This window comes from Cynocephalus volans, chromosome 1 (genome assembly GCF_027409185.1).
Source record: "Cynocephalus volans isolate mCynVol1 chromosome 1, mCynVol1.pri, whole genome shotgun sequence".
NCBI classification, from domain to species: Eukaryota; Metazoa; Chordata; class Mammalia; order Dermoptera; family Cynocephalidae; genus Cynocephalus; species Cynocephalus volans.
In genome coordinates this window covers 300,915,125-300,928,206 of record NC_084460.1, presented here as the reverse complement: position 1 = coordinate 300,928,206, position 13,082 = coordinate 300,915,125, and the positions used below count along the sequence as shown (strand labels likewise).

At 52.4% G+C, this 13,082-nt stretch overlaps 1 protein-coding gene across 1 annotated transcript in view; it reads left to right on the top strand.

The window, feature by feature from the left end:
- The first annotated feature begins 9,098 nt into the window (after positions 1-9,098).
- The window catches only part of HDAC4 (histone deacetylase 4), a 308,256-nt gene continuing 304,272 nt past the window's right edge, over positions 9,099-13,082 (top strand). Inside the window, exon 1 of the mRNA XM_063099194.1 lies at positions 9,099-9,189. The gene's annotated coding sequence lies outside the window, so the exon portion shown is untranslated. The remainder of the gene's footprint in view (positions 9,190-13,082) is intronic.

The following is a 13,082-nucleotide window of genomic DNA, read 5'->3' as shown; positions in this document are numbered from 1 at the left end:
GGTCCTGGGGTGTTGAGGACAAAACATGGATGTGGAGTCAAACCTGGGTTGGAATCCAGCTTCACCATCAGGACCTCATGACCTCACTGGCCTCTCCTTACCCCTGTGAGTCCATGGGATGGCAGAGGGAGGTGCTGGGCAAGCAGGCCTCTCTCCCTAAGGCTCTGCCCTCCTCTGCCTCCTCCCCCTCCCTCACTGCTCACCCCTCTTTGCTGGCACATCTCAGGTAGGAAAGGGAAGCAGAATGTATCCTCTGCAAGGGGGGCGCTGGTGACTGTGGGCCTTTGATGTAATCGCAGGACTTTTTGAGGACCCTGCACCCACTCAGGGCATCTCGGCATCTGCTGAAGCCCTGGTGGGGTGAGAACCTCCCCAAAGGACCTTAGTGTGGTTTGAGAGCAAGTTCTTGTCTGTCTTGTCTGTATTTGTCCTTGCAGGGACTGCTTGGTGGCTACAGAGATCAGGCTCTTGAAAGCTCAGAAGCACCCTGTTGTACTTTATGGGGAGCGCCATGGCTCCCAGGGCACTGCTGCATGTGGCAGGCATCAGAAGGGCTGCCAACCCTGCCTGGCAGACAGGGCCTGGCCAGTGACGGTGACTGTGCTGCCAGGGTATGTCCGGGTTGCGCCTTGGCCTTGGCCATGGTGTGATTTATACTGAGGCTGGTGGTGCTGATGTCCCTGGCCCTGCACGAACTGATGGACATATTTTATGCTTGGTCTTCTCTGTCCATAATGCTTCCTGGTGTTCCAGAAGGGAGCTGTCCTGGTTATATGTGGGGAGTCCAATTACGGAGGGTTTGCCCTATTTCCTCTCCTCCTGGTGGTCTCCATCCTTTATTTGTTCCTTATTTGCAGGAGCAGGGAGCCTGAAGGACAGTGTGCACCTTGCCCACTGCCAGTCAGAAGGCTGCTAGGTGTGGCAGCCGTGACTCAGGGGAGCTCTATGGCTGGGTGCTCGGGTTCTATGGGGTAGAGCGGGCGGGGGTGAGGCTGCAAGCATGTGGCAGCTCCTGGTCGCACGGCAAGGGGTAGTGCACCTGTGGAGGGCAGTGAAGGACTGAGGGGCTGAGGGCTTTGTGGTGCCCGCATGGGCACAGTCCCTCCATAGGTGGAGCTGTGGACAGGTGTGCAGGGGTGGGTTGACCATGTTGCAGGACCAGGCAGCCTCTGGTGAAGGAGGAGGATGGAGTCTGGGGACCAGATGATGTTCCCTAGGATGATGGGAAACACACTGTAAGAGGACTTTTTGTGGGTGGCTCTTAGTGCTGAGCAGGAAGATATTTCTGGTAGCTCTCCATGAGAAAGCATTTCTCCATGGCAGGTACAGAGAGCACTGTGTGCCTCAGCGTGTTGACTGGCCCACTTTCCTGGAAAGTGGAGGTGAAAGGAATGTGCAGGTGGGGCTTGATCCAGCTCCTCCACAGGGTCGTCAAGGACTTGTTTCTGTGCTGTCGTGTGAGAGTCAGCTTCGTGGGCCACAGGGGACCTGCCAGCTGCTTCCAGGGCTATACACCTGCTGGTTCATGCCCATCAGGAAAGAGAACATTTTTTCTTAGCAAAGTCTTGGATTGACTGACTTCAGTCATATGTCCACCTCTGAAGCAGGCAGTGTGGCCAGGGGTGCAGAGTGCATTGAATGGCTCAGCCTAGGTGCTGGGCTTGCCTGTTCCAGGAGCTGGCCAGGGAGTCGGCTTCCCTTGTTTGGAAATTGCTGATGTTGGGAAGGAAGGCAAAGGGGAAAAGGAATGGTGTTGAGCAGGGAAGCAGCCAACACTGTCCTCTGTGAAGCTCCTCACATTCGTAAAGTCAGTAGCAGTTCTAGGACAGCCTCTCGTGTGAGCTCAGTGTGCATGGGTGCTGTACCAAGTGCTCTCAGAATCCTGCAGCAACCTGCTTTGGTGGGAAGAATGGTCCCACCCACAGAGGGGAAACGGGGCCCAGTGAGGTCTGCAGGGAGGGCCTTGACCAGGAGTCTGACAGTGAGGCTGGTGCACTCTGGCCTCCCTGAGTCGCTGACTATTCCTGGGCAAACCCCAGCCCCTGGAAGTCAGGGGGACATGTGACTAAAATGGCCAACTGGAAAGGTGGACAGTTTGGATCCCCATACCAGACAGCCACAGGAAAAAAAAAAAAAAAGGGATAGAGACGAGCTCATCACGGAGAGCCCTCCACTGTCTCCCTCGTTTGGCCAACTGGTGGGGTGCAGATGACCTCATGCAGGAGCCTGGGGCCCTCAGGGTGGGGATGGTGGAGCCACAGGATAGGATGAGGCTGTGCAACAAGCCCTCGCTGGCTGCAGCCCAGTGAGGCGAGGCCTAACCAAGAAGGATCAGGGCCGCAGGCCACAGCTGCCCAAAGGAGGCCAGAGGGCATTGCTTCCAGATGGACTAGTCCAGCTGCCCTCTGGGGCCATGTTCCCAAGAGACCCAGAGGTCATCAAGGATGCTCTGGAGAAGGGTTTAATGACCATCTGCTCTCCAGCCCGTGCTGAAGTGGGCAGATGCCGAGTGTGTTCCGAGAAGGCAGAGTGCAAACACGGCCCAGGGCTGTACAGTTCTGGAAGTCCTGCTCATCACAGCCACTGCCTTATGGGCAAGGGGTTTGTTGGAAGGAGTGCGTTTGGGGATTAGACATGCAGGCTGCAGAGTCAGTGCTTTGTGGCCCTGCGGTGAGTGGAGGTTACGGCGCTCTGTTATCCGGCTCTCTTGCCTTGGTCTGCCCATCACAAAGTGGGCATGAGAATTTGTACCTTGGAGAGTTGTTGTCAGGACCAAGCAAAGCAAGGAGGCTGTTGGCCAGCCCCAGCCTGACACGCAGCATGGGATGACTGAGCGCCTGGCCTGCCTTGGATTCATGTGCCCACGAGTCAGCAGGACCCGGCCCTGCCACCCCCACAGTGTTTCTTCAGTGGGCGTCTGCCACGGGCCAGGCAACATTGTGGCTTTTCCACATGTGCAAAATAGCGGTGTCCCTCCCGTGGCTGAGATGTTGGGAAGATTAAGTGTCATGTCCCTGACAGCTGGAGCACAGGCCTGGCACAGATGTGTGCTCAAAGGGGCAGCAGCTATTTCTACAGAATGTTGCGCCTTCTCATGTCTTCAGGTGTGGAAGGTGATCTAGCAAGGGAGGTAGAGAACCTCCAACCTGCACTTCCTACAGAGGGGTTTTCCCCCTGGGGGAAGGCTTTCCTGAGCACTGTGTTGGTGGCAGCTGGCCCTGCAGTCCTCGCTGGGTGGGGCACAGCTGGACAGTGTGAGGACCCAGTAGCCTGGATGGCTGCACTGAGGCTGGAGGTGGCCTCTTGGCCTGGGTGGGCAGGGAGATGTTCTAGCTCCTCACTAGCTCTAGCAGCAGCCACGCTGGTGCTGTGGGCCCAGCAGCTGCTTCCCTGGGTGACCTCATCCATGCCATTTGTTAGCTGTCCCCTCCCCTCCCCTTTTTCAGCTCCCATTTCAGTTCTGGGAATATAGCCCTGGCCAGGGCTCCCCTCCCCTCCACACATGCACACACATGCGCACGTGTACACAGATACTCATACACACTTGTGTACACATTTACATGCACACATAGACACTTGCATGCAGACACACATACATGTGGGCACACACATGCCCATGCACTGGAGCCCGTATGGGATGAACGTCTGGTTTCTCTGGCATGATTCCTGGCAGGCTGAGAGCCGGCAGCCACTCACCTCTAGTCATCCGCCACCTAATGAGGAACGGTGGAGTTTCTAGAACGTGGGTGCATCTGATGACGGTTAGGGAGATGAAACTCTCCCTCACGGAGTGCAGTTCTCACCCAGTTCCTCCTGTCTACATGGTCACACTGGGCGTTAACCTTCAGAAGTCTGGTGCTCCCTGGGCGGGGCTGTGGGTGCTCAGGACGGCTGTTTCATGAATCTTGTCAAGGGGCTTGGGGGCTCGGGGCCAAGACACATGAGGCCACCCTTTCCTGGGGCCCTGGTACCTGGTTGTCGTTCTTCTAGATGGTGACTTTCTTTTGAAAGTCAAGCAATGACTCCTACAGCTGGTGCTTATGGATTCCCTTAAGGCATCAGTGTTCTTAGTTTTCCAGTGTTGTGTTGTTAAATTCCAGGCATAGACGTGGTCTGAGGTTTGTCCAGAATAACCAGTGAAGCTCCAAGGTTGGGTCTACATGGAGGGCTCCACCCTCACAGCACTTTTCTGTGGGCTGCAGCCGGTCGGTCAGCAGGAGTCATCCAGGCCCTGACGCCTCGCACCTTCCCCTGGCTGACCATCCCTGGCGCCCACAGGATCGGCACCTTGTGCTGACGCTCCTCTTGCGAAGGTGGCTTTGAGCTTATGTCACATGGTTCTTCCTGTGGCCAGGACATGCTGTCACTTGCCACTGGTGGTGACTCCTCTCTCATCTTTGGTCTTGTTTCTCTGGTGTCACCTGTTTTCATATCAATATTGATGGTTCCTCTAACTCCTGTTTTCACGTTTTTTTATCTTTCTCAGCACTTGTGACCTTGACCCCCACTGTGTGGCTGCTGCAGCGATATGGTCAGGGCTTTGACTTAATTGTTGCTGTGAACCCCCAAGATACGGGTCTCAGACATGTTCCCTTTGGACCCCAACCTCCAGTCTTTCCACCTCTCTTACTCTGCCTCTGACACTCAGCCTTCCTCCTCTCCCCTTTGGTCATGGCACCCTGCCCAGACATCCTGTGGCTCCCATTGTCTAGAATAAAACTCATCCCCCTTTCCTCACCTTCAGGGTCCTCCAGAATTTGGCCTGGCCTCTCTTACCGACATTCCTTCACATGTGTCCATGGGTCTGGCCACAATGCCTAGACCCTGTTTTGGGGCATTCCTGGGCCTCTGTTTACTCCCACCTCAGGAGCTTGTTTAGGGTTTCCAGGACAGACTAGAGGAGGCTGTTCGGCCACCTCTTTTTGGTAGCTGTTACCTTTTGATTCTGTAGTGACAGAAAGTGTCATCACAACCTCTTTGGATTCCTTGATACTGACCATTGTTTTCTCGTGGCCCTCTGTCCTCTCTGTGAGTTGTGATGAATATGGTAAAGCCACACGGAGTCCTGTTGTGTTGTCTTTCTGAAGCCGCGGGCTGGAATCCACAGAGCCAGGTGTGTGATACTGTTCATCACAGCTGGGCCTTGCCCGCTGGGAGCTACGCTGCACTCACGGGGTTGCAAGGACTACACTTTTGCACAGACAGCCAGTAGGCTTGAGGTGGAGGCTTCCAGCTCCAGCCACCGATGAGGAGCTGTACGAAGGCAGAGCTTCGCCACCACTGAGCTGGGCAGAGTGGTAGGCCAGCAGCCCCCTTTTCCTTCATCCCTTTGAGGTGGCTGGGCATGGGCTGGAGCCCTTTGCCACCCCAGTCGGTGCTTCCTCCTGCCTAGAGCAGGCACCCTGCCCCACATCCCAGCGAGCTGAGCAGTAAGAGCACTTTATTTGCATACCATGATGTGATCCAAGTTGGGAGGCATCAGACTAAGAGGAGCTAGGGTAAGGTTTCTCTCTAAGGCTTGAAGTGAGCTTTTATCTGAGGTTCTGGGGAAATGGTTTCCTCCAAAGCAGGCGGGGGCCTAAGACCTCCAACCACACCAGACCCAGGGGAGATGGGCAGTGAAGCCAAGGTGCCCCTTCTCATGAGAGAGGAGGGAAGGAGTGGGAAGGGGCTCTGCCATGGAAGCTTTGGCCCCGCTGTCTGCAAGCACAAAACCCCACACGTCCCTTCTCCCACACCCTGGCTCACCAGTGGCCTTGGACTGGGCCGTCTACATCCGTTTCTGGCCTGGAGGGGACAGAGGAGCCTTGAACCCACTTATATCACGCTGTCCTGGTCCTCGGTCCATGGGCTAATCGGAAATTTTGTTTAAGCCATTGTATTGTTAAAATATTGTTTTTGTGTGTATTTTAATACAAATTGGCATTTTAGAGGTCAAAAACAGGAGTCAGAGCCTTAGGAGCGGACAGTGCTGTAGCCATTTTCTGTTGAAACAGATCAGGGCCATCTTTGTAGTGCAGTACCCATTCCTTTGGATGCAGAGCAGTTTTCTGTTTCATTAAATGTTTCCCCTTGAGAGAGAGAGATCAAAAAATACTATGTCGCATGGATCTTTTAAGTCCATGATTAAGAGTGCCTGACACAGAGGAGATGGGATGTGGGCAGCCCCCTGCGCTATTCCGGGTGTTTCTCAGCGTTAACTTGGCACACAGCCAGGCCCCAGTGGGTTTTCTACCTTTGCAGAGCGGGTTAAGGGACCCTCACCAGCTGCCCCTCTTTCTGCCCTGTGTGTTCGAGTGCTGCTGTTTTGAGGAGCGAGTGTGCCACGTCCTGTCACTCACACACAGCCAGGCGCTTGGGTGACAGGTGTTTCCCCTTGCCCAGGAGGCTTCCATCTCTGAGCAGTCTTGGGTGTGTCACATGCTTCTGTCCTTGCTGGCCCACCATGGTGGCTTCTCACCCAGGGATGAGGCTGTCCTGGGCATTCTGCAGGATTGTTGGACTTAGTTTCACCCTCTCTGCATTCTGATTTCCACTTATCCGTTTTTCTCATTTTTCCAGTACCTGGGCTCAACCCCTTGTCCTAGCCATCATTGAGGCCCTGAGCTGGATCAAGGTGTGGGGCTGCTGGCCAGCTCGCCCGCCCCCTTGTTGCCCGAGTGCTGTAGCTGGTGTCTGAGCTGCTGAGTTGACGTCCTTGTGGGGCTCTTTTGCTTGGAACAGAAAGGAATAGATTGTAATTGATGGGTCAGGCAACCTTTTGGCATATTGGATTTTGAAAACCAGCTTTTCTTCATTGCTTCACCGTGGACTATGCTCTTGCTGTGGATTTCTCTGTTATTCTCAGAGGAGCCACATGAGGAGACTAAGTGGTTAAGGACTGGCCCCAGTGCTGCCCCAGCTCCCTAACCAGGCCCCTGCCCGCCTCATTCCATGAGATCTGTTCCCCAGGCCCAGCTCCATCTCCCAGCAGGCAGGGTTGTTATCTTCCTTTCGGATTTCCAACTAATAGACACTGAAGTTAGCATACAAATTGTCAAACCTCCAAGTTGAAGTTCGTGGTGACAAGGGTCTGCTCAGTGACTTTACCCTTTACAGGAAGACATGGGCTTGGAGCAGTACCAGGGCCTCCCAGCGGGTGAGGGGCAGTGTTGGGCCCTTCAGTGATAGTGACTTCCTCCTGCACCTACGCTGCCTGGGCTGGAGCCAGGTTGGGGTGGCCAGGGGAAGTGAGTAGTCTTCCTGGGTGAAGGGAGTGAAGCCAGTGAGCTGGACAGTTATGTGAAACACTGGGTATGAAAGCAGACATTGCCTGTAACCTGGATATGTTATGCAGCAGAGTGGACATTTCACCTGAGTTTTTAGATAAAATATAAGCTGTGAAAGAAAGCTCCCACCTGGGGTGTGCTGGCTTCTCCTTGTCTGGCCCCATCCAGGGGAGCCCTGGGCCACCTCTCCCCATTGTGAGTACTCTGGGGAGGAGTCAGGAAGACCCTGCATGGCGGGCCCACGTAGAGGGGAGAGCACTGTGTTTTGGGGTACAGCCAGTCTGTGCTATGGCCCATCTAGGTCACTGTGGGATGGTCCTGCTGTTACATGATCAGACAGGTATATTAAGTCGTGTCTCTTATATTGCCTGAGAGTGTTTTATTAAAGCATTTCCAATATCATTAATATTTAGCACACTAAATTGGGAGAATAGATCAGCCATACAAATAAGCAGTTACTGTAATTGGGAAAAATACTAATGATTTAATTTGCATATGTGACAGAAGCACTTTTTTATGACTACCTTGATAATAAAAGACAGGCTGAGTTTCACAAATGCAAGCAGATAAAAAAAATCCATTAATTCTCCTATTCATTTATTTTTAAAAAAGGTATTCCTGGCTTTTACACTGACAGTTTAATAATTAGGATGCCTAATTTTAATCTGTTACGTGGGTGCATGCCCTGCTTAGCTCGAGAAGCCAGCTACTGTTGGTGTGATTCTGTGCTGTCACTGACTGGCGTGGAGAATACAGAAATTCAGGGAATTCAGGTGAAATCAGAGCCTGGTGCCCCTCTGGGCTGTGTGTGATTCACATCACTCCCTTGGGCTTTGTGGGTCTGAGCAACCAGGGAGCTCTACATGTTGTGCTGAGCAAGCCAGCCTTAGCTGATGGAGCGTGTGTGTGCTATATGGAATTGGGGGTTGCTGACTTAACTCACCCAGGCTTAAGTCTATTTCTGGGGTTCTCGCCCTAAGGCAATTTTGTCCCCTCCTCCCCCAGGGAACATTCAGCAAAGTCTGGAGATGGTTTTGGTTGTCACAGCTGGAGGCATGGTCCTGGCATCTAGTGGGACAAGGCCAGGGTTGCTGCTGAACATTCCACAGTGCACAGGACAGGCCCCACGGCAAAGAATTATCCATCTCAAGATGTCACTAATGAGAAGTCCTCTTGCCATTGAGTCCAGAATACTAGCATTTCTTTTAGCATTAGAAGTGAATGACACTGCATTTGACTAAGATGGATTTTGTTCCCCTGTACAGTCATATAACTTAAATAGTAATTTTGAAAGCCACTTGGGGACAAGTTACATACATCATTTACCAGTACGGGGGTGAGGAAATGAAGTAAGCTTTCATTTACATTTTTTTGCATCCGAATAAAATGCACCTTTATTCTCTCCTTTCCCTTTCTTTTCATTTCTCTATCTTTCAGATTTGAAAAATGGATTTCGATTCCCCAGAACTTACATTTTCCTAGCCAGAGTGTGGTTTGCATGCAGATGTAGTTCGAGATAACAAAGAGGCATGTTTGTGTTGTAGTCACTACATAAAAAGAGAGGATATTGCTGAATTGTAAATTGCATTTTTAGAATATGCTAAAACGAACTGCTGAGAGTCATTTGTCTTCCACTACAGCTCAGCTAGCTGCGTGTTTTCATTGAAGTGACTGAGAAAGACAGTCGGGCGCAGCGCCCTGCTCTTAGTTCTCAGACTGTGCCTTCATCGCGGTGCTGCGTGTTCATCACGTGCTCAGGTGACAGCTCAATTACCATAAGTGCAGCGCGTGTCCCCGGTGCATGTGTGTTGTGTGTGGGATGCTGCTGTTTTCGTCACTACCAGCCATCGTATCAGCTGTCGGGACAGGAACTCATGTTTGCTCCTCCCCGTCCTGGAGGTGCTGCTGAACGTGACCTCAGGTGAGTAGGAAGTGGTCACACCACACTGGGACATTTGAGTGGGCACATTTCCCTGTTTTCTGAGCTGGAGTTTGAAGGCTGGGTGGAGAGTGACTGCAGCATGCCTCTGTGCAGTTGGGCACAGAGAAGGGAAATAAGCCATGCACGTAAACAATTTGGGCAATTTATTAGACTTGTATGTTTGTGTTCAGCTTTTTTAAATTTTAAAAAAATTTTTAATTGCAGTAAGAAACGCATAACATACCATCTTGACCATTTTTAAGTGTACAGTTCAGTAGTGTTAAGTATATTCATGTGGTCGTGCAACCAGTCTCCAGAACTTTTTCATCTTGTAAAACTGAAGCTATATACTCAGTAAACAACTATTCTATTAGACTCTTTAAAGGTAGGTGGTTCTTATTTAAAAAATGAGGTTACTGTCAATCCTATGGTGAACACAAATGTTTGCTAACTCTAAAGGAAAAGATGGGAAGAGACAAAGGTTTATAAATACACCGCATATATACATATATGAGTATATGCATATATAGAGAAATATGTGTCTAGATTACATGTTAATATACAATATACAGTAAATATATATTTATAATATACATATTTATACAATATGTGAATATGATGTATATAATTTAATATATGGCATATATCAAATCATATATTAATTATATAGTAAATATGTGCATGCATGTGTGCACGCATGTGTTTTTACAAGAAATGTTTGTAAAGTGTTTGCGGCTCAGATCGTTGCACAGCTGTTGCATTCCGCAGTATTATTCCTTTTTATTGCCGTGGTCCAGGTTCCCAAATCTGGTCATGCCATTCTCTTTCCCTAAATGAATCCAGCCCCACGGGCACTCTCTTGGCCTGTGCAGAGTCCCAGGCCCCAGATCCCACCCTCCTCTTTCATGCCCAACCTCCAGCCCAGGGAAGGGTTGGTATACCTGGCCAGGTGGCGGACCGGTAGCCCCACCATGTGTCAGGCTGGAGCCTGCAGTCTGCACCCCTCTTCTCCCACTCGTTAGCCCCACAGCCATGTGCTGAGGAGCCTGCCACTCCACATGCCCATGTCACTGTCAGTGCCTCCGTGTAGGTGCTGTCCCTTGTTCTCGGGAATTACTCACATGTTGAGGCAGGCGCCACTAGCCGACATCACAAGCTCTGTGGTTTCAAGTGGAGAGGGTGCCTCGAGGAGGGGCACTTGCTCCAGCTGGGGCTCCATGGGGCTGCTTGGGCATGGCATCCAGCCTGGGTCTACAGACAGGGTTGGGTGGGCCTAGCCAGGAGGGCAGCAGGGAGGGCATTTGGGGCCAAGGAGTGTAAGCAGAGCCCAGCCCGGAGTGGGAGAACTGAGAGCTGGGGTTGTGTCCAGGGCCTTCCGGACCCCTCCCAGGAGCTAGAGCTCTTTTCTTGGGAAGCAGGAGCAAGGCCTTGCAGGGGCTGGGCTGGGGCTGCATTTTAGGAACTGCAGGGAGGCCTGCAGAGGCAGAGCGGGGCAGGGCCTGGGGGGACTGGCCAGTTTGAGAAGTATTTGGGGTGTTCGTGTTTGTCGGTCACAGCCTGGCTCCTTCTGGCTGGATGCTCCCTGCTCTGGCTTTCAGAGGAGCCAGCGCTGCTTGGCTCGCCTCCTTGCCCACATTCCCTGCTCTGCCATTCCTGGGGCTCCGTGTCACTTCTAAATTACTTGGCCCTTTGTGGTGTGTTTCTTCCCCTTCTGTCTCCTCCCCCAAAGCTGGGAGTTTGCTGGCCTGGCAGGCTTCCGTCTCTACCTTCCTCTCTCACCCCACCAGCTGGCACTGAAGATTCAAAGGTGCACTGAGGAGCGAGTGGCCTAGCACAGGGCCATCTTTCCTTTGAAATGGGAGAGGGAAAAGAGAGGGGCTTCTTAGGGAACTAGACAGAGCTAGGAAGTCTGCAAAAAGCCTGTTTGTTTCCTGTTTGTTTATGAGACAGTTTCACCTGAGGCAAAATCATCTGACTCTGCCGAGGCAAAAAGGAGAACGTGGGATATATGAACCCCTCAAGAGAAAGAAGAAAGACCCTGACAGACCTTGGTCCCCAAGGTCATCTTTAGGGGCTTCATCAACCAGTGCAGCCTGGGGGTGGCTGCAGATAGGGGAGCCCCTGGAGACCTGTAGATGACAGTGGGGAGCCCTCTGTGGCAGGGTGGCAGGGAGGCAAAGATGGGAACCCCTGGAGGTGGCTCTCATTTGTACAGAGGTCACCATGAGCCTGCCTTGTGGGTGGTGGGGCACACTGCCAGCCTGTACTCATGCTCAGAGTAGCTGCATTCCACACCCATTGTGTGACTGCTCCCCTTGCCACCCAGGGTCCCCAGGACTCACACCTTTGTCTTCCAGGACATCACCTCATCATACCCCCACGCCCATGCCCTTGTCTCTATCCCTGACTCTGCTGTAGGGTCCTCCCAGGTCTCATCACTCCTAGATGTTATGTGTCTGCTTGCTTGTCTCCTTCCAGAAGCACGAGTCCCAGCTCTGTCACATACAGCCATGGAGCTGCTTTTCCATGGATGACTCAAGATCCATGGGGCAGCCCCATGGGCAGTTGTCAGGCTGGATCCATGTGCACAGGGCATGTCTCTGGCATGGCTGAGTCAAGGAACACTGTGTCTTGTTAAACAGAGGGACTGCTCTGGAATGTTTCCCCTAAAGCAGCCACTGCCATCTGACACTTTGCCTCCTCTCCAGTCTTTTTAAAAAACAGGTTTGAAAACCAAGCATTTTGATGTCTTTAGAATTTCTATTTCCAGAGGAAATTAATAGTCCTTGAGATGACAGCCGAAATCAAGTAGGTGAGGAACTCTCAATGTGGCATTCGGAGATACCATCCCAGGTGACAGCCTGGGGACACAGTGGAAGTCAGAAGTGATGAGCTAAGCATGGCCGCTGGTCTCCTGCTGGGCCCATCCACACTCATGAATCCTGTCTGTGAGTCCACCCCAGGCCATAGAAGATATCCTGGAGTTGTGGGTGGTCTTCTCACCCTTCCGGGTCTCTGCGAAGTTACAGCTCCAGCAGGATGTGCTGTAACTCTGTCCCTCATTGGAAGATGATAGCGAGACTGAAAGGGCATTGGGCTTCCTGCCCACTTGTCGCCAGGGCTGATTTAGGTTTTTCTCCTGCTGGAGCATGTAATGGTTAGTCTGTGGGAAAATGAGGTGGGACATGCTTACAGATCTCTAAATGAGGCTGAAGGACACACTGAGATGTGGGGATATCTCTACAGAGGACAGGGCCTCCAGCCAGGAGCCCATGTGAGACCCTGTTGGTGGATGGAGGGCATTGGTCTGGGAGCAGCCCTGGGGATAGGCATGCGTGGTTTATGCAGGGCCTGAAGCCTGCTTCTCTGACAATGCATGGACTCCTGAGATTTGGAGGTGTCCCAAGACATCTCAGGGCTGCACAGGCAGGTGTGGCCTGGTGGGTCTGCACTGTGGGGACAGCACCCTTGCAGGGGTGCATGAGCTCACTGCTCCAAGTAATGGATGGCATCAGAACCTGTGGTGGCATTGTCCTCCTGGACTTGTGTAGCTGCTGCCAAAGGTGTCTGCTTTCAGTTTCGAGTAGCAACTGACAGAGTGAGCCGAGGTAACATTTGGAAAAGAATCAATAGCACAAACACCACCATCATGCCAGCTGCCACTGAGGAGGATGGTGTCTAGGTGCCAAGGGCAGAGGCCCTGAGGCTGGGGACGTGTCCCAGGCGAGGCTGTTGGTTTCAAGTGGCCGTATGCAGCTGGTTGGGTGTGAGGAGGTGCACGTGTCTAAGAGGAAGGGATGTGGAACAACTTGCCTGTGGAGTAAGGGCTTGCTGAAAAGCTACTTCTCCATGAGGCTCTGGTCTTTGCTCATTGCAGCTGCCACAGTCATATT